Raw genomic sequence first — 23,943 nt, forward strand, 5'->3', positions numbered from 1 at the left:
TACGAGTTGACATTTTCATCTTCTAGTATAATTATACGATTTGACTTGTGTTAATCCGTACATTTACATCATCTTGTATAATTATACGATTTGACTTGTGTTAATCCTTACATTTACATCATCTTGTATAATTATACGAATTGACTTGAGTCAATCCGTAGATTTACATCATCTCGTATAATTATACGATTTGACTTGTGTTAATCCGTACATTAGAATAATATTATATAATTATACGATTTGACTTGTGTTAATTCCAGAGATGTGCAAAATGGGTACCCAAAACCATTTGAAATGCAAAATGTTAATGGGTCAAAACTTTTCCATTTGAAAATGCAAAATGCAAAATGGTTTTTAGAAAAGCATTTCAAATGCAAAATGCAAAATACCTATTTTCAAAATGCATTGAAAATGCAAAATGGTTTCTCGGGTCCAACAATTAAAATAATTATAGAATTTTTAAACAATTTTGTCATTTAATAATGGACATCAATGTAGAACAAACATATTACATGATGGTAAATCCAAAAACACATATAGATTATGAAACCACAGTAAATTTGCGCGGGACTAATGTTGCCAACGTAAACACATAGAAACTGCTATCTAACGTTTAATATTACAGCGTCATTGCCCCATGTTCAGTATTTTTTGTAATGGTATCACTCAATTGCCAGGGCTCCTACCAGGGAGCAACTTGACAAATGTAAATTATCTTTCATAGTGAGGTTGAGGACCGACTGATATTTGGGGCTTATGAAAGAAAGATGAGTGGAGATAGTAGGAAGAATGTTGCCAAAAAAGCATTTAAAATGGACAATGCATTGAGAAAAGCATTTAAAATGCAAAATGCAAAATGGTTTTTAGAAAAGCATTTAAAATGCAAAATGGAAAATACCCATTTTGCATTTTGCATTTCCATTTGAAATGGATTTATTTGAAATAAAGCACATCTCTCTGGTTAATTCATACATTTGCATCATCTCATATAATTATACGATTTGACTTGTGTTAATCCATACATTTACATCATCTTGTATAATTATACGATTTGACTTGTGTTAATCCGTACATTTACATCATCTTGTATAATTATACGATTTGACTTGTGTTAATCCGTACATTTACATCATCTTGTATAATTATACGATTTGACTTGTGTTAATCCGTACATTTACATCAGCTTGTATAATTATACGATTTGACTTATGTTTATTCGTACATTTGCATCATCTCGTATTATGTGAGTCTACTGTCCAAGAGCAAGAATTAAATTGCATCAACTTACTTATTACTTCCCAAGACTTATCGACACAAGAATTTAGTATAACCATAGACATCCAAATTGATAAAGTAACATTAACTTTCGGTATCATTTCGACGAGCTGAAGGCAAACCACATGACCGTATTTTTGGCACCAGAAAGGTTCGAGAACGCTTTAAATAAACTAAGCCAACAGTCGTACATTGACCGCCGAAGACTGCACATTGAGATAACCAGACCCTAGGCAAAAAAGCAAATTTCGCTAACAACAATCGTAGCAACGCTATAAATGAGTGAGGTGGGCAAATTATAGCGCATTTGTGTCTAACTAAATATTATAACAAAATATTCAATTTTGTACCCAAGCCTGATCTTTTGTTAATCCGATTTTAAATTTCTAGTTAAGTTTTTTACGCAGTCAGTAATTTGCGTGCCTTGTAAGAAGGACTAGTAATTTTATTTTCGTGGACTAAATAGTGACACTACAACGCGAGTGGCCTGTATACTATCAGATTTATTTATTGAAAAATTATAATAAAGGAGACGGTCACGTCCTTTCCCCTCTCCGCCCACTTGGTTTGTTCCCCTTTCCCCGATGGACTGGTCTATCAATTTGGATGTCTATGAATATAACCCTTCCATTGCAACAACTCGTATATTATTATCCGAGTCTGTCCTAGACTTATTGACTCGTATATGATATAACCCTTACATTGTATCAACCCGTATATATTATTATAATTACTAGTTATGCTACTGACTAAGACTTATCGACTCATACATTTTACATAAACTCGTATATTATGATAGTACAACTTTTGATCTGATTATCCCGATTGACTCATATTACGAGTAAAGCTGTACATTTGCATCATCTCGTATATTTTCATTCGAGTTAAGCCATGCACATGCATTAATGGTATATTATTGTACGAGTTATACCACTGCCCAAAGCCAATCGACTCGTCTATGAGTTAACCCGTACATTTACAACAACTCGTTTATTATTAAAATAATAAGAGTCATAATGATACGTGACCAAAGTACATTGGCTCATTTGTGAGTCGTAACAGCTCATTGTGAAGCACTAAGGACTCAATTGTAAGTTACTGTAGATAATATTATATATTATTATATTGTTATATATTATTTTCAAAGATGAAAAAAGTCTTCATTGTGAATGTATTGTTGAAAATTAATTTTTAAACAAAATTGAGGATTTATATATATTACAAATTTATATTGCGATTGTCTTGGACAATGTAGGTACTTATTTATAATATTTAAATGGAAATGATGTTTTTTCAAAGGCTGTGGAAAAGATATCAAAGTGAAAAAAATTATTTATTGGGGAGGGGAGTTCAGAAAATGATTTTAGCATTTTTTTAAAAACTTTTAGACTTTGTCAATTTCAGATTAGACATTGTTATTTGGCATGCAATAAAATACAAAGAAGATACTTTTGGTGTCGCCCTGGTGAAAAATCACCTTTTTATTAAGAACTATGTATGAAATGGCTTTAGCTATGTTTAGAGACCAGATCTGATTAATCAGGTACACATCGGGATGTCCGGGGGGGTACTTTCTATACAAACATTTTTTTTTGTTATGAATACTGCACAAGAGTCCCAACTGCTCCCAACCATCTGGAGCCAGTGAGACTATGGCATCCCCAATTGGTGTATGTGGAGGCTGAAGGTACAGGGGAGGGGAAGAAGGTGGGGAAGGTTCAGATCTGGTCACCAAACATGGCTAAAGCCATTTCAATCAACGTTTCAATTCTGAATGGTGGAAAAAAGTATTTTATCGTTTTTACTTGTACTTTAACCCAGGACACCCTGTATATGTAATTATAATGTATATATTAAAAAACAAATGAAAATACGTAATTGGAAGAAGTGAACAGGAGAAGATTTTAAAGCACCTGGCTATTCTTTTAAAGAAACTAAACATAGCTAAAGCCATCTCAAGCAACATTTCCACTCTCACTGTTGGCCTCTCGCCAAGTATCTCGGCGATACTGAAAGTATTCTCATATCCGAAACGGGAGATTGAACCCGCTGCATTCGGGACCTTACCGCTGTGCTACGAAGGTCATAATAAATAGTTAATCAATAATTGCAAGCCGAAATACAATAACATTATTACAAAAAAAAAAAAAATTAATAATAATTGAGGAATTGAGATTTTACGAATATTAGGTATTTTGTGAAATAATTATGTTTATTTATTTATTGATATGTATCTTTTTTTTGCTTAATGTATTTACCCTATGAAACCATCTCCACATGATGTGTGTACGATGGTATTGGTTATACCAAAATCTTAATACAAAAATATTATACCTGTCTGTCACCAATTCAAGTCGTTTGCCGACTAAGAACATAAGAGGAACTGCTGCACTGCCTTTTTCATGCAAAACAAAATAATTTAACCGCTTAATGCTTTTGAACGAGTCACGCTCGCGCGCTAAATGCGCTTCGATTTCTGCTAGCCAGAGTGACGCTCGCCGGTTTCGACTTGCAGCGTTCTATTTTTAGCTAACACGAGTAAGGCTCGTCAAAGTTAGCAATGTATTTTACACCGTTTTAATTTGCCTGCAGTTTGCCTCAGAGATGGTGTTTTTGAGCTGCTTATTTCGTTTTTTCCAAATAACACGTTTTATAAAAAAACCCTAGCATTAAGTGGTTAAATAGCATATATCCGTGCTAGATATTTGGTATACCTTTTGATTAAAATTTTTTTTTATTCAATTTGGTTGGATATTTTGGCATCAAATCCAAATTTTAATTTTGTATGAAAAAGGGTGCACAGACGTTCGTCTTAAATCTGGAGAAGTTTCGGTGACCGAAAACGTGTTTGGCAGGAGATGCAGATGAAGATCACCGATGCGTTGGAATGATCAAGTATCACAGGCCCAGATCTGAATAGCTAGGTATTCAGATCCTCCCCTTCCCCTTCCCCTTCCCCTTCCCCTTCCCCTTCCCCTTCCACTTCCCCTTCCCCTCCCCAAAATCCATCAAAACCGTGACCAAATTGGGGATCCCATATTTTCACCGGCTCCAGACGGTTGGGAGCATTTGGGACAGTATAATTAATAAGAACACAACAATAATTAGGTGTAAAGATGTGCACCAGTACACATAATACTAAGTACATGTTGTTTGGGTCAACTATAACTGCGCAATCTGTACAATCAAAGAGGGTCCTTCATTTGCAAAATATATAAATATACAGGGTGTCCGGAAACTCGTAGTACAAGCGGGAAACTGGTGAATCTACATCACATTTGGAGTCGATTTTGTAGTATATTTTTTTTTGATTTGAGCTTTCGTTATCGAGTAAATCGAGTTTGAAGTTGATTTTTTTTTTTTTTTTTTTTTTTTTTTTAATCAAATTCTTATAAATTATTACTGAAGATCAAAGTACCCAACTAATTAAAACTATTTGAAAGTAAAACAAATGAAGAAACTCGGATTTGAAGCATTATTTTGAAATCACCCTTCATTTAACCCGGTGTAATCATAAAATATTTCTGCTCTGCAGGGTTAAAACATCTGTTATTCAACCCTAAACACCAGAAAAAACTTTAACCCTAAAATAGCCGAAAAATATTTTTTTTTGGTTTTTTTTTTTTTTTGAAAATGCTAAAATCAAAAAACTTTATGTTTTTTTGGGTTCCCCATGTGGTGTAGATTCTCCAGTTTCCCGCTTGTACTACGAGTTTCCGGACACCGTGTATATCGCCGGCATTTTCTCCCAAACTCTTGGTCAGTAAAACTGGACTTTTTATTGTGAGTCATTAACAATGGTTTCTGATATCTTCAGTACCTGGATGTTGGAATAATCTGGACCCCGACCTTGAGTTTGCCGCCTAATTTATTGTTATTCTCGACAGCTAACGCTAACCTAATATACTAAACTACTGCCATCTATGGGTGCGCTTGTATACTAATATCAAGGATATTACATTATATGATTTTTTTGACTGTCTTAACTTAAAAATTTAACTCTAACGTTGCATTGTGATCTTGAAAAAAATTAAAATGTTTGTAAAATAATATTTTGGATATTACAGTAGAATAGAAATGATTAGATATTAATTAAGAATAATAGAATTAACTGCTGTAAGAGAGTGGTTCGTTTGAACATGTAATATAAAAATATAATATTTTATGTAGGTGATAAAATAAAGATTATTGTATGAACACTTCCAGAGACAAAATGGCAATCTTTCCAGACATGAGCTATTTGTCTCCAGTTACCCATTATATGTCAACATATCTCAAGAAAAATACATTAATTCTTTGTTACATTGGGTACATATTATAAAGGCATTGTTTCAGAATGTATACGATTAAGGCGATGCACTACGTCGTGTAATATTTTAAATCGAGCCGCTATCGATAACACCCCTTACGTAGATGGCGATGAGGTTTAAATTCCCGCTTAACACCATCCGCCTGTTTTGATTTACGCAAGAAAAAAACATGGCCAAAAAGAGGCTTTTATTTTATTTTGTGGATGTTCAGGCATAAATATTAAATTTTGTTCTGATCATTTTATAAATATCTTATTTTTCCACATTTTACAATAAAATCATAACCGAAAATGGGTTCGTAAGTAGGAGATTTTAAACTTTAAAGCACTTTTCATAGGCATTATATATTCTTTTTTTCTGGGCTTATAAAAAGACTTATCTAAAAAATACTCGATCATTTCAAAGGCCAAGATGTATTCTACTCGCAGTATTTAATTAAAGCATCTGAAACATTTCTAGGTGACCAAATTTTCAAACCAAAAACACATTATATTGTATTACTACGTAGTGCATCGCCTTAAGCCCGTCGTCCCACGGGTCGGTAAACAATCCACATAAACCGAATGCAGCAAGATCCTGCGCAGAAAATTAAGTTCGCTGTAGTAAGGTAATGATCTGCACTGCAGTACAGTGTGGAACTTTTTTGCGCAGTGTCTTACAGTTTTAGAGTTATGTCGATTGCTTACCGACAAGTAAATTTTATTTACTTATTTTGAAATAGCCAGGTACTTCCCTTCCCCATACCGTCAGCCTAACAAGATTGGGGATGCCAGTCTCACTGGCTCCGGTTAGCGGGGAGCGGTTGTGACTCTTGTTACATTTAAAAAATACTATCCTAGTTCTACCGGTATTTTAATGGATGATGCTCCGAGGAACTAGCGTTATTGATTCCTTTGGCAAACACAGTCGGAAATCACACCAAATACGCACCCAAAATTTGTCACATGAGAATGGGTAGTTCTCGAGTTCAACAGCTAGGTTTTGGAAAGATTATGTTTCCTCCCTCCTACAACGTGTTCACATATTCACTCCTTCCTCTCCCCAAAAAGACACCCTAGACAGCATCTCCAAAGATGACACAGGCCCTTAGGGAAATAAACATAAAATTCTTGCGATTATGAATTTTGGTCTTTCACCGAAGCGATACCGAGATAGTATTTGGTGACCAGGTAATAGCCAGGTACTTTTCAACTAAGTCTCACAATATACCCCAATCGAGGATGCCATAGTCCCATTAGCTCCGAACGACAGCGAGCACTTGAATTCTTGTGCGAAATTCACATTTAAAAATAATAAAATATTCAGTTCACGAACGAGGCGAAACCGGTTAGCAATACTACAAAAATCTTTTATATTCTGTAACAATGCTTAAGATGTACTTACATAAAATCATACCGAACATCTCGCACCTAAAAATTAATAAGTTTTTTTTTATTCAATTCGTTTTCTTTCTATGGTCAAATAAGATCCATCTCATTTTTATAAATCACTTATTCTAGAAAGTTACAAAAAGAGTTTGAGAAACAATTTTTTATAAAAAAATCTCTCTTAAAAGGAAATAGCCTGTTAGAATAAAATTACAGAATTTCTCTAAACTTGATAATGCAAACATATTTTTAAGATATACACAACATAAATGAAAAATCATATTTCCACATCGAAGTAGACACTATTATTTTTTTATATTTAATTTTACCTAAAATACAACTTTCAACTTTAGACTAAATTTACTCAATACAAAAAGCTCAAATCAAAAAAGATATACCACAAAATTTCCAAATGTGTTGTAGACCAATTTCCCGCATTTACTACAAGTTTCCGGACACTGTGTAGAGGTAATTATTTCCTTATGCATATGTTTCGATTAAATGTTATTATGAATATAATATCTATTTATTATGACTTTGGTTACTTACTTTAAGAATATATTGTATTGTTTATAAAAATATAATTTGTGGGTTACAAAAAAAAACATGGCATAATTACCCAGAAAACGATCAATATTAATTTTAATTCAACTTCAGTGAAAATGTATTATATGTTAATTATGTAATTTATGATATGTTAAAAAAATTATTATTCTTTTTAAAATCTATATAAATTAAATTGTAAATGTTCGTTCGATAAAAATCTTAATTCTTTGAAATTTCTTCAGCGATCGCTTAAAAATTTTGACACAATGTTGCGTTCGAATACGCGTGTATTTTTATGTACCCATATTATATAGGTGTCACCTGTGACAGATAAAAACATTTTTTTTTTTAAACGCCATCTTTTGGACATAAAAGCAACAGGCGCTATTGTTTCTCCATCTGCACAGACAGACGGAGCCACAGCAATGCGTGGCGGGGTACAGCTAGTATTATAGTAAACCACTGAACCACCCTACAGCTTGTACTCTGCAAATTATAAAAACATTATAGTCTAAAATAATATTTTTTTAGTCTGAATTAAAAATAATATTTTGCACAATTATTTATCAATCAATAAATATATTCTAGTGGAAAATTGAACTGTCTAAAGTTGGAACACTGTTATTTTACATGTGAATTCCGCACAGGAGTCTGCTAACTGTCAAATCCTCCCAGCCCCCTTCCTATGTCACCCCCAATTGGGGTATTTTGTGAGGGGAGGAGATAGGAAAGAGGATGGTTAGGATCTGGTCACTAAACACAACTCTTGCCATTTCAATAAATTTTTGACTCATTAGTAATCACAAGTAGTAATCATCAATCCTAATCATGAGTCCTCCCATCATCGTACAATATTGTCGGGTTATTCCTAACATGGCTATGTTTGCCTTTCTTTAAAAATAACTAAGAAAATATAACGTAAAATGGATTATCGATAACTTTAATTTTGCTCCCATAAAAAATTATCTAGGAAATTTTCCTAATCAATAATGAATTAAATGCAGAATCCATCTGGACAATACTGTGTTTCATTGAAATAAATTCTAGAAAATTAACTTTCTGATGTTTGAAATAATAGTTGTATGAAAAAACACAACCTACCTAATGAAGCCTTATTCAATAATAACACATAGCACTTTTGTAGAATATATTATAAATGATAGATGATAAAATCTTACTGATTAAACACAGTAGAATAGACATTTTAAAATCACGAATATAATATTATATTCAAAGAGTAAAGTTTAACAAATCAATAAACAATTATTATTATGCATTTTTTTATTGTTTGTTTTCTTTTTGTATCGCTCTGTGTGAATATTCATTATTCATTTAACTGATTTATACTTTCTTTTTGCGATTATCATTGGTCAATCAATTATCATACGATTACGATTATTGTATTAATTTTCATACGATTACGATTATTGAATCAATTATCATACCATTACGATCATTGTATCAATTATCATACGATTACGATTATTGTATCAATTATCACACAATTACGATTATTGAATCAATTATCATGCGATTATTGAATAATACAATACGATCATTGAATCAATTTTCAGACAATTTCAATTGTTTCATCAGTTATCATAAGGTTACGACTATTGAATCAATTATCAAAATATTACGATTGTGGAATCAATTTTCATACGATTACGATTAATGAATTAATTATCATACGATTATTGATTCAATTATCATACGATTACGATTATTGAACAAATTATCATGCGATTATTGAATAATACGATACATTCATTGAATCAATTTTCGTAAAATTTTTATTATTTCATCAATCATCATACTGTTATGACTTTTGAATCAATTATCAAAATATTACAATTGTTGAATCTATTATCATACGATTACGATTAAAACGATTATTGATTCAATCACATTGAATAATCATATGATCACAATTGTTGTATCAACTATCATATGATTACGATTATTGAATCGATTACGACTATTGAATCAATTATCATGTGATTACGATTGTTGTATGAATTTCAACTTCTATCTATTCAGAAATTTTAGCCCTAATAAAGATAATTAAAAAAATCTTTGTTCGTAATATATTATATACTTATTATATGTATTTGATTAATATTTCAATATGAAAGTCTTACATTATCATTTTAATGCTAAAATATCACATCATATTCCTTAGTTGCCAAATAATCGATACTATTATCGATAAACAAGTACTAATAATTCTGCTAAATGCCAATTTTTGATTAAAAAAATATTATTGAAATACTGTCATGTTATAAATCAATGGTAATGTTTAAAATAAAACAGTTCATCTCGTTATATCCAAAATCTTAGGATAAAAATTAAAAAAAAATACTTTTTAGATTACTCTAAGATAAACTTTTTATAAATATTAAACCATTTTAACAATTCGGTGAAAATGTGTTTTTTTAATTTTTATTTCAAAATGATTGTGGCTTATTGATATAAAAAATGTATTATTTAAAATAAAAACCCTGGATTTTATTAAAATATTAATTTATTTTATTGAAGAAAGAGATAATACTAACAAATCTAAGTGAAACAGAAAATAAAAAGATAACAATCTCAACTGGGAATCAAACTCAGAATCGTTTATCTGACACACTATCTAGGTTACAAAACAATTCTTTAAGTTTCGTTTAAATTTGTTAGTACAGAGTTTTCCAATAAGAGGTGTTATTTTGAATAGCCCGCTATTTCGGTAGATGTTACTTTTGAAGCTGTCATTTTTTGACATTTGACAAGTAGAAACTACGCCATTAATAAAAATGGAACGATACACGCTTCAACAACGCATTGAAATTATTAAAATTCACTTAAGTGAATCAAATGCAAATCATTTTGAGTGATGAGGCCCATTTCCACCTAGGTGGCTTCGTCAACAAGCAAAATTGTCGCATCTGGGGCTCGGAAAACTCAAGAGTTATTGTTGAAAAGCCTCTCTATCCTCAACATGTGACTGTTTGGTGCGGTTTATGGTCCGGCGGAGTCACTGGACCTTACTTTTTTAAAAATGAGGCTAGAGCAACAGTAACGGTGAATGGATTGCGCTATTGAGAGATGATTAATGATTTTTTATGGCCGGAATTGGATGGTATTGATCTGGACAACGTTTACTTTCAACAAGACGGCGCTACGTGCCACACAAGCAACGAAACTATTGATCTTTTACGATTAAATATCAAAATAACACCTCTTATTGGAAAACCCTGTATTATCTTCTTCAATGATATATTGTGCGATTTGTTATTATTTATAACAAAGTGTTTTGATTAAATATAAATAATATAATATGCAACATGGATTTCCTTAATATATTATGCTTTAACTAGTTTTAGGACATTTAAAGGTTTTTTTTCTGTATTTTGCATATTGTTTTAAAACTACAATAAATATTCCAAGAATAACTTAAAATGTGTTTAAATATTCTTTATATTTTAAAAATACAGGTTTACAAAGAGATAAAACAGATTTTAGTTAAGTTACACAAATATAACACATTTATCAATTTTGGCACCTCCTTCCCGGGAACCATTTATTGGATAACCAACACCTCTGCCATGGTCACCTAAAGTGGATTGCTACGTTTGGTGTTTTAGCAGGGATGCCCGAGTTCATCGAGAGAAGTGTGTTCAAGATGAGCCTGACCAATAGCTGCGTGGCGTGCCAGATCGGGAGACGCTCGTTTGGGCAGAACCTTTGACCTCTCCAACTGTTCTCTCGTTCCATTGCCTTGCGCCTCAGCGGGAGGGATATATTTATAATCACTCCTGGATACATTGATCCCTAGATTCCTACGCTTCCCAGAACTTCCTCTCCTTAAAAAGACCGCGCAGCATCCCCAAAAATGCAATACTATACCAAATATGAATGAAAAAGTTTTACCTTACAATAAAACTTATATTATGTACTTAGCTTTATTTAAAACCTATAAAGTGAGATAAACATTACCATTTTGCAGCCAAATCGACGTTTCTTACCAAGTTCGTGTGTAATTCTTAGTTTAAATCTCCCGCCAATGTCACCTGCTAGTTCCTAATGCATCGCAGCATCCCCAAAGATGCAATACTATACCAAATATGAATACTATTGACTAGGGAGTGGTCTCATTCGATTCAGCACTAATGAAAACTGTTGGCAAGTGAATTAGCTAAGAGCTTCACAGATGTACTAATAGAGGGCAGTGCAAAGAGCTTGCTTGGAAGTCCACAAGATGGCAGCTAGTGGTCAGTAGTCGCCAGGGCCAGTTAGGCTGCTTCCAGACAAACTTGGTGTTTGCAGATCTCATTTAGCCAGCTCCTAGTTAGGTCGACCATCGAAGTCACTCTTGTAATAGGTGAAGTATTGAATGAATCCCTGATTTAATACAAAGAACTTATTCTCTAAAATCTTCTTCCACGACGAGTTAGAGAACTGTTTGTGGGAACACAACAAAACCGTAGTAAACAATACCTTAATCGACCTACTTTGTACACATTTATTTTTTTAAATTCCCCTCCCTTCCCCTCTCTATGAGGTTGTTGAATATTGCACTCAATCCTTTTTAATTTCCAGTTCAATTCCTTTTATAATATTAAAACACAACCTTACTCGACCGGTCGGTGGCCGAGTTGACATCGTATTTGGGTCCCAACCAGGCGTAGTGTGTTCAATTCCTCGCCTGGCTAAATCCTCCAACACAACACAAGCAACATTTTTCGCTTACTGTGGTGGTAGTAGGAGATTTTTTAAATATTTTCAGGTTATCCGTAACACGGGAATGTTTGTTTTTTCTTTAAACAAAAATTAAAAAAACAACAGACGCTTCGGTCACAAGCTGTTTATTGCAGAGTTTGAAGAGAAATAATGGTAACAGAAAACGAAAGAACACTGATTATCATGGTAACATAGGAATCTACTAAATTGAAAAGTAAATAAATTGGTTGCTATGCTTAAAATTAAAGTACCTGGCTATGCAGATCTGGTCACCAAACACGGTTAAAACTATTTCAAGCAACGTTTTAATTCTGAATGGTGACAACCAAAGATATTAGAAGAACGAGATATGCTATGTTGGCCGCCGGACCGTAGCCGGAGTACTACCTAATTAGGGTACTTTGAACGGTATCGGGACGTGTACGCACAGAAATCTGTTCTATGTATTAGTGCGGATACCTTAGCGCAAGCGAAGGTGTGCAGTAGTATTGGTGAACAAAACCGGCGACACTGGGCAAAACAATTCCACTCAGTACGAACTGCGCATAGCACATCTCGTTCTTCTAATATCTTTGGTGACAACAGAACGATATTGAGAGTATCTTCCACTCTGGAACGCGCAGCAAATGCACTATATCTTATTTTAAGGCGATGCACTATGTCGTGTAGTATTTTAAATTGAGCCGCTATCAATAACAACCCTTACGTAGATGGCGATAAGGTTTAAATTCCCGCTTAACACCATCCGCCTGTTTTGATTTATGCATGAAAAAAACATGGCCAAAAAGTGCCTTTTATTTTATTTTATGGATGTTCACGCATAAATATTTAATTTTTTTTCGATCATTTTATAAATAACTTAATTTGCCACATTATACAATAAAATTATAACCGAAAATGGGTACGTAAGTAGGAGATTTTGAACTTTAAAGCAGTTTTCATAGGCCTTTACATTATTTTTTTCTGGGCTTATAAAAAGACTTAAAAATCTAAAAAATACTTGATAATTTCAAAGGCCAAGATGTATTCTACTCGCAGTATTTAACTAAAGCATCTGAAACATTTCTGGGCGACCAAATTTTCAAACCAAAAACACATGATTTTGCATTACTACGTATGGCATCGCCTTAAATGAGTTATTTGTGAAATTATGCAAACTAATCAAATAAAAATTTATTGAGCACAACGGGATTTGAACCCGCGTCCTCTAACTTGCTAGTCGAGAGCTATACCCCTCGTCCACGTAGGCCGTCATATAAGATGAGATGACTCATTTATTTCAGTTCAGACAATTCGTAGTACAAATCCAAAATTTCAGTTTGTATCCTATGAACCATAGTGAAAATGGCTTTCAAAGCTCGACCCCAAACCTTTCATTTGTGCCTGTAAGAATGATGATTTTTACATAAAAATGCTACTTTATCGAGATTTTACCATTGATTGAATACAGCTTTGAAGTGGAATCATTGAGAAAAACTCCATACAGAAATTATTTCACTTCAGAGCAGTATTCAATCAAACTGATTGATATTCTGGATTCGTTTTATTCTGCAGTTCGAAAATAAATATTCTTCTATGGAAAAATATTTATCGAAAAAGTTATTTATCTTTTTTACTTCTACCATCACGTAGAATAACCTCCTGAAGATACCGTATACCATACTGTATATAAAAACTTTTCTGAAAAGTGTAATAAATTTATTTTGACAAAATTGAATTAAGGTTGTAAGGCTTTCAAAGCGAGGCATCGGAATTCAATGAGGACGTGTATTATGAAATTACGATGGTTTTACTTCCCTCAGGGCCTATGTTGTCTTTGGGGATGCTGTGTGAAGTATCTTTTTAACCCTAGATAACTAATCGCTCGTCGAAATTCAAAATCACCTACTTCCCCCCGCTCCCCGAACTTGACTCTTTCATTACCTTCCTAATTTGAGTAAACAGTGCAGCACGTGACGCGATTGCGGCCACACGCATACTAGGACGTGCCTTATGACCATCTCGTCGTCCGCTGGACTAAAGTTTAGTTATAACAACAATTTTTATTATTTAAGGTATGTACATTCATATATTCTTATATTTATTGTTAATGTTGGCGAATCTTCTACAATAGAAGCTCCAGTTGCATCTAGGTCAAACGTGCCTAAAATTTGCTACTTGTGTCCATCCAAGGCCCGGAAGATGACCAAACACCGTTGCACCAGATATAGAAAGGCACACATAATGTTGACATGTGTGGTCACTGTGTAGACTGATATTTTGATATTAATTTGTTAATTATAAACCTTACTTTTGTGCCATGTAACAAGTTCCTACCTTAACACATTGTAGTCGGGAGCTTCAAACAATAGACTCTATACGTTTTTCGCGATTAGCGCAAAAATATAACCTCATCCCTCTCGTTAGTATCTGAAGACATTTTTGAAGGGTAAAAGAAAATATCAATTAAATAAATTCCACTAAAAAACACATCTGTTTTGTAACTCTGTATATCATAACTAAAACACGTGTATATTAGCGCCACTCTATCTTCACAAGTAAGAGTGCCGGGAATACATCCAATTGCTAAACAATTTTTGTGTTATCTCTCATTCAGGAAATGATTATTGTAATAACATCCTCAGGATTATCTCATAAAAGTAAAGGTCCAATGAACTTTTAACACGTCATAAAAATATAACAGGTACTCATATTCCCAGTACAACTAACAAACAATCTTTGAAATTTAACACGATAAAATTGCCTAATTATTGCAAGAGTATGTGTGTACATAAAAGAAACAACGGCTTATCTTTTTTTTGTTATATGTGTGTGTAGTTTGTAATGTCTTCAAGCGTTTAGATTAAATAGTCAAGGGAAATAATGGGGTAACTTTACCTTCCTCGCCTTTGAAGTGGAGCCGGCGTAAAGGGTATTTTTACCCGTCCCGCCGTTGCGCGGCGCATTCCCTCGTACGAGGGATACGGCAGTGGAAGCTCTTCAGCGTCAGACGACCGGATGAGGATGCACACTCCTTGCTTCAGGTAACCAACAACTTATTTTATCCCCAATCCTGACAAAGCAGACTCCTCTGTTCCTCGCGTTTCTGCGCTGCACGGAGAACCGAGGACACTGACGCTCCGGATGCCTGTGATATATGATCACTCCAAAGCATTGGTGATCTTCTGCTTCTCCTGTTAAACACTTTGCCAGTGACTATAAGTTTTTCTAGGTTTGGCGAGGAACATGTCCAAAGTGTCTTATAATTGTGGGTGCCTACCGACTCATTCTACCGTTTGTGCGAGAAATTAAATCAAATTGTTTATTTTTCTCGTCCTTGCTTTTAACTGAATTTTTGTTGATTTTGTTTATGTGGTTTGCATGTACCAGGTGTGCATCAGCTGAAAAGTTTAAACTAGTAGTTTTGTGAACAGTGGTAGACCAACGCGTCCAAAAAGTTTGTTTTTAATTTTCTCAAATTTGAGGCTGATCTAAGCAAATAAGGAATTATACAATTTGTTCAACAATTCTTTTTTCCAACTATCTTCAGATAGGTAAATATCATAATATTGAAAAATTGCAAAAAGTCCAAATGAACACGACGATTTCACATTTGAAAACAGAATCTTGAAACGGAAGCGGAACGTGCAAACAAATTTAAAGATAGACAAAATGCAAAACGATGAATGAAAATTATTACAATGGATTCTGATCATTGTTTTGTTCCGACTTTTGTAATACTGATTGATGTTTTGTTGTTGTAGTTTGCCGTATGCTGCCCCCGAAGTTCTGGACCAGGTGACGGGAATTAAAACGGGCTACAAAGAGACCTGTGATCTCTGGAGTTTGGGTGTTATTCTGGTGAGTAAACTGGAGTTTTTCACTTATCTAACAGGGATATTATAATTGTGGGTTTTGCCAAACTGAAAGTGTTTGAAAAGAAGAAATTTACCTTTAGAATGTTCGTAAACTTGAAAAATTAAAATCTGTCAAACATGTGAACAAAAGAAATACGAATTAAAAAATTTTCGAATAAAGTTTAGAATTTATAGTTAATAAAATAATGATTTATGCTCATCAGTTCAAATTTAAAAAATTAAAAGTTCATTTAATAATTTTACACATTTCACTGAAATACGCAATTACTTCACCCATGTGCCGAAAACTGAAATTAGTATGTTTAATATTCGTAATATTATATCTTTTTGTTAATGTATTTCAGTACTTTATGCTGACCGGGGATGCGCCCTTTGAATCAGCCAGTGCCAACGAACCCATCATAGGAATCATCGACAGGATTCGAAGAGGAGAACTCAGCCTTGAAGGTCAGTAATTCTTCCATCATATCCTCGAGCTATAGCTACCCAAATTTGGGTAGGTGATTTTTATTTAAATATTTAATTTTTTTTTTTTCCGAAATGTTGTAAAACTTTAAAATATGACAGCTTGCATAAAAATGACAGATACAGGAAATGTCAGTATGTCGAGTGTTTTCAATCAAATACTCGTAGAAATTGAAACATAACATTTTTTAATCCACTCGAGCTAAAGCTACCCAAATTTGGGTAGGTGATTTTATTTAAATATTTAGCTTTATTTTTTCAATTTTGTTGTAAAACTTTAAAATATGGGATAAACTATGAAATCTACGTGGATTAATGAATTATAAATTTAACGCTTTTTTTGGATTTTATTGTAAATCCTAAAAATATGATTAATTGGCTTTAAACCTCAGCAAGCAGTTTTATATTTCTTTATTAACACATTGTAGTCGGGCGCTTCAAACAATAGACTCTAGCCTATAGCGGGTGTTTTTCGCGAATAGCGCAAAAATATATCGCTTCAGCTAAATCTTCACCAGAATGGGCAGACAAATTATCGGCGAATATTTCCCCATGACTTTCGTTATTATTTGAAGACATTTTTGAAGGGTAAAAGAAAATATCAATTAAATAAATTCCACTAAAAAAACACGTCTGTTTTGTAACTCTGTATATCATAACTAAAGCACGTGTATATTAGCGCCACTCTATATTCACATGTAACGAGTGCCGGGAAAAGTCATTCAGGAAATGATTATTGTAATAACATCCTCAGGATTATCTCATAAAAGTAAAGGTCCAATGAACTTTTAACACGTCATAAAAATATAATAGGTACTCATATTCCCAGTACAACTAACAAACAATCTTTGAAATTTAACACGATAAAATTGCCTAATTATTGCAAGAGTATGTGTGTACATAAAAGAAACAACGGCTTTTCTTTTTTTGTTATATGTGTGTGTAGTTTGTAATGTCTTCAAGCGTTTAGATTAAATAGTCACGGGAAAGAATAATAATAATTTTCCTTCCTCGCCTTTGAAGTGGAGCCGGCGTAAAGGGTATTTTTACCCGTCCCGCCGATAAGCACCAGTCGGCCGCGCGGGTAAAAATACCATTCCCGCTCATAGTGTGTTAATTAAATATTTTAGATTTATTTCTAGTGTTTTATTGCGTAGTGCACTCGACGAAAGTGTAGTTACAATGAAACAATGAAAACAGTTTAGTAATCTAGGGTTAAAGGAAAGGAAGGAGAGGACGCTCTGGAAAGGTAAAATGTATGAGGGTTGGGTAAGAATCTAGGGATCAGTTTGTCCAGGAGTGATGAACATATGAATATGGTCCTCCCACTACGGCGCAAGCCGAAGGACGGAGAGACCAGTTAATGACGTCAGAGGGTCTGCCCACACCAGTGCCCCCGATCTGGCACATCACGCAGCTGCAAGGCAGGCTCATCCTGAACACACTTCACCCGATGTAGCCGTGCACCCCTACTAAATCACTAAACGTAACCAGAGATGTGCAAAATGGGTACCCAAAACCATTTGAAATGCAAAATGGAAATGGGTCAAAACTTTTCCATTTGAAAATGCAAAATGCAAAATGGGTTTTAGAAAAGCATTTCAAATGCAAAATGGTTTCTCAGGTCAAACAATTAAAATAATTATTGTCATTTAATAATGGACATCAATGTAGAACAAACATATTACATGATGGTAAACCCAAAAACACCACGACTACAGATTATGAAACCACAAAAAATTTGCGCGGGACTAATGTTCCCAACGTAAAAACGTAGAAACTGCCATCTAACATTTAATATTACAGCGTCATGGCCCCATGTTCAGTATTCTTTGTAATGGTATCACTCAATTCCCAGGGCTCCTACCAGGGAGCAACTTGACAAATGGAAATTATCTCTCATAGCGAGGTTGAGGACCGACTGATATTTGGGGCTTATGAAAAAAAGATGAGTGGAGAAAGTAGGAAGAATGTTGCAAAAAAGCATTTAAAATGGAAAATGCATTGAGAAAAGCATGCAAAATGCAAAATGGTTTTTAGAAAAGCATTTAAAATGGATTTATTTGAAATAAAGCACATCTCGGAACGTAACGAATCACTCGAGGTGACCTACGTCCAAGGTGTTGGTGATCCAATAAATACCGTACCTCTATAGTGGCGATATATTCTACATTTCCCAATATGAAATTAAAACAACATTTAAACGCATTATTTTATTTAATATGGTTTAATATAATCAAGCATATCCTTGAACAATTTGTTAAATCAATTAACTACATCCTAATATAATTTAAAACACACAGAATATTAAAATTATAACAACACAAAGCTAATAAATCATTCTTTAATTCAGCACTTGAAATAAAATAAACAACTTTTTTTACTTCCACAAATATAAATTTAAATAATTAGAATTAAAACGCTATTTTATTAAAAAAATTAAACAATTCATTCATTTCAATATGCTTTGTAATATTCATATAATATATATATATAGATAATAATTATGAAACTATTAAATGATTCCATATAGCACTTTAATTTAACATTAAGCTAAATTTACGTGAATTTCAAATAAAATTTGCATTTTTCCAATAAAAAGCTTAGGTTTGCAGTGAAATCAACATTCCACCAAATTATATATTCATAATAAAATCTGTCAAAATTAATTTAAAACAATTTTTTTCCTTATTATTCGTGATGGTAAAAATAACACTTCAAAAAAATACACAATAAAAAATTTCTGAATTATTCTAAAAATGTTGTTTTTTTGTATAATGTTTTGTAAATGGGTTTAAAAGTTGTCATTCTATTGTAATTTATCAATATTTTTTCTGGAAGATTTTTAAATGGATTTAAAAAAATAAGTCATTTTACGGAAAACTGGATTTAACATGCATTTATAATAATAGTATAATCATCTATAACTAACTCCTTTCCTCATAAACCATAAACCCTATTAAAATTAAAATAAAACCTTGAAATTAGAATTGGTTTCATTGAGTAACTTTCTTTCCAACTCAATCTACGCTACAACGATTTAAGTTTGTTGAGTAAAAAATAAAGATAATTGAATGTTATTTTATTCCAATACATTTATTGAAAAGACAAAATTCATCATTTATAATATATGTATAATTATTTCATTGAAAAAAAAACACACAATTTATGTGTTTTATTCAAATGGAATGTCATTTCTTGTGTTTTTCATTTTATGTTCTTTTTTTAAATCAAAACATCATTCAGTGTTTTGAATGTTCTTTTGTTTAAATGGAAAATTCATTCAGTGTTCTGTATTTAAATGAAATATAATTTTTGCTTTTCTTTATTCCATATTCTTTTTTTTTCAAACAAAACATAACTTCTGTGTTATTTTATTCAGAGTTCTTTTAACTAGTTATATAAACTCCCGCGCTAAGCTTTTTATCAGAGATGGCAACATTTCACAATCTACAAATGATAACACAAGTCCTATCGTTTTAATAATATATTTTGCTTAGTTTAACATTGAATACATATTTATTTAATGGAAGACAAGACGATGGCTCACGTATCAATCCGCTTTTATATATTTTAGATACATATTATACTTCTTTTATCTTTAATTATCACACAGCTGAAACAAGACATTTCTCCATTGAAAAACGAGAAAACAGGTTCGAATTACAGATTCTACTATCAAGGAGTTGTTCACCAGTATTCGAATGTAACATTGTCATTAAAGTGCTAATCTACGCCATTTTGTTTTGTTTTTACACTTCAATGGAGACCGTTAAACTCCCATTCTAGGTTAGTTTGAGCTTTTAAACAAATTGTGAACAGCTGACAAATATAACAAGAAGGCCTTTATGCTTATCAGCTGATCACAATATGTTAAGAAGCTGAAATTGGCCTAGAAACGGTAGATAAAAAGGACCATTTAAATAACAATAAAATGAAAAGGCGATGATTGGCGCTTTTGACGACAGTTAGTTACACGGAGAAATTTACGTATGGAGAAATTGTTTCAAAGTTTATATTGTGAATATGTTCTAGTTTTCCAATATTACAGAATTAGGTAGAAATATGTCAATGAATTCAAAGAATAATTAAAACTTGTTTCAGAGTAGATTAAAAATATTTAAAATACAGAGTTGCTAGATTCAAAATAGAATACATATTATTTAAATTACAATGTTGCTAGTTTGAAAAATTATTGTTTTCACTCACTTGAATACCAAACATTCAAGAAATCCATACAAATGTGGTATACCTTAGCCAAAATAAGAACATTGTTCATCTTAAGGTTCCTTCAATTTTCCTCAATTTAGTACATGTTATTTAATAGTATTTGCTACAAATTGTTTAAAATTTTAAGATTTCGAAAATCGCAACACAAAAGCAATTATCTGTTGGAATGTTAACATGATATTGCCACCTCAAACACATCTGATACGTGCAACTTTTAGTAGTGGAAGCAAACACTAATTGTTGGTATAAATCTCAAGAGTCTGAATAAACAGCCATTCTCGGATGGTGTCCCGCTGTAGTGTGTAAAATAAATATATGTGCGTAAGCAAGATTGTAATGGACTACAATAACAGGTGTGTATATGTTTAATTTGCACTATCCTTGTCCTTCGGCTGCCACACAATAAACGGGTGAAGGTAGAAACACACTGGGTCTACGTACTCTACATAAGCAACGCATTAAGATATCTGGACTAATTACAATTCATACATTTTCTATGGAAATACAGAAGCTGTAGAAACACACTTGTCACACGAAACGCAAACCCACGCTTCCATCGGGTTTAGGCTGTCCTAATGGAGGAGGTGGAGCCACGCCTGTAACGAGTTGATTTCACATCCGAGTGGTTTTATCTATGCATCTACGTAAGATGGAGGGGGTGGAGCCACGCCTGTAACGAGTTGATTTCACATCCGAGTGGTTTTATCTATGCATCTACGTAAGATGGAGGGGGTGAAGCCACGCCTGTAACGAGTTGATTTCACATCCGAGTGGTTTTATCTATGCATCTACTGTTAGGTATATGTATGATTGGTATATGTATGTAATGTTTGGTATATGGATGATTGCTTATTTTGACAGTTGGCTTAAGAAAATAATAAACTAAATAAATAGTCCTCAAATTCGCTCTCTGAATCGCAACAAATGATAAAGCTATGAATTGCATCTGCTTACAAGTGAAACACATAAATATAACCTAAAAAGTAAATGTCAAATCAACCGCGTACTTAAGAACTAGAGACCACTCTTCACTTCGTCACAGGCGACGGGTGTGTAGAACCAGCGTGCACGTTGACTTGGGAACGTAGTAATGCGTGTATTGCGTATGTCAACCCAATGTATTTCAACCTTAATAGTAATAACTTTCTCTTTGAATAAGATCCAATGAATTCACATTTCACAGTTGAACACCACATTATGGAACCAAGAAATAGGAACAATCATCCAATGATAAAGACCTTGCCGAACTTTAGGACTGGACTACTTCTATCAATGGCTTAAGGTGAAGTGTGGGAGACAGCACAATGGACCATGGCCAGAGGAGTGATTCCGGTTCTGCTTAAGGATAAGGAATCGTCTTTCACCTCAAAATTGATTACTTTATTGACAGCGAAAAAGCCTTTAATTTTAAGTTCAAGGCGACAACACAACACTCTAATAACGAAGGTTTGCTCGAGGCTCACTTTAATTATTTCCGGCGAATTCGTAACGGATGTAAGTTATTTATATTCAAGATTAATAAAAACAGTACCCTACCTTTAAAATATTTCACATACAACGGTTTAAAATTAACGATAAGTGCCATATTTTATTTTTCTAGATGATGAATTAGTGACTTCCCAAGATATTCATTTCGAAACATGTGACATTTTAGTAATGAATTCGCTAACATTGTTAAGATTCTAACTTTATTTTAGGTTGTCTTAAGAAAATTCCTTATCCTGTAGAACCAGAATATTCGCCCGTCTGAGTGTTCACCATCTCCTTATCAATAGTATTCAAACTGTCGTTAATTTGTAGGTTACAAATATAATACAGGCCATATCAACAAAAGATCGCATCGTTAAAGTTCCAATTATTTCAGACAATTACATTTGTACTGTATAATGATTATGAATGATAACTTTTCAGAAGTTTTAATTTGAAATAATGATAAAATTACATCGGATTAGATAATGTATAATATATTTGGAAGTTTTGAGCATTTCTAAATAGAAAAATGCCTTGTGTACTGTGCCTGTTAAATAATGAATTAACAATAATTCACAATATACATCAAAAATACACATTTAAGCCAAGAGAAGAAATGCTCCTATATATTTGTATTTTTTTCAAAATCTTACAGTTACGGATTTAAAATAACAACACGTGGATATTTAAATATGTTATTGAGATTCAGTTATACATATCAACAAATATACACACAAGTAGAAGCTTTAATAAAAATAATTAAATACATACTAAAATTAGTGTTTTTTAATTCTTGAATGTTCCATGATGTGTTAATTAATGTTTTCTCGACATTCTCTCGATTTTACTTGAAATAATATCGATGGCTTAGCACACACATGTGTTGAAACCACTGGAGTGATTTTTTTGCATATTTTGGGTGACCGGATAAATCATCAAAATGATAATTCGTCACATCTTTAAAAAGTTATATAAAGTCATGGAAAGTGATGAAACAAAAACTTTATTAACTGAGTTAAGTAGGTTAGGTTAGGTTAGGTTTAAAAATTATTTTTTTCATCGTTTCTAATGACTTTATATCACTTTTTAAAGGTGTGTTGAATTGTCACTGTTTTGAGTTATCATGGAACCATTTTGCCATATTTATAGAACTTAAAAATATGGGATAAACGGCAAAATCTAGGTGGATTCATTGGCTTTCATACGTTTTCATATTATTATTTAGAGGAATGGTATTAATTAAATAATATGATAAATGTATATATATATATCACCAATCACTTCAGTGGTTAAGTGCAGTTTTAAATTAAAACAATTATGCGTTTTGCAAAGCATTTACCAAGATTAATAATTTTGTAAAGAGATGTTTTGTGATAAACTTTCATTACTTATTAGAATGGATAATATGCAGATATTCACATTAATTTTGTTGCTTTACCTCTTATAATTAAGATGGAGTATTCATATACATTAACTTTTTAAATTTCACTTAACACGTGTGTGCGCTAGGACATCATTATATAGATTGCACAATGAGAGTAGCATTAGGATGTGCATTCGAAAGTCACTTCCTTGAGAAACGTCACTGAAAAACAGCATTTCTTCCATCTTACGCTTTCTTCATTGTTTTTAGGGTTAAAAGGAGACAAGTGTACCAATAAATTGATAGATTTTGAATTTGCAAACATTCTCCAAATTTTC

This window comes from Hesperophylax consimilis, chromosome 30 (genome assembly GCF_061612785.1).
Source record: "Hesperophylax consimilis isolate HC1 chromosome 30, BYU_Hcon_1.0, whole genome shotgun sequence".
NCBI classification, from domain to species: domain Eukaryota; kingdom Metazoa; phylum Arthropoda; class Insecta; order Trichoptera; family Limnephilidae; genus Hesperophylax; species Hesperophylax consimilis.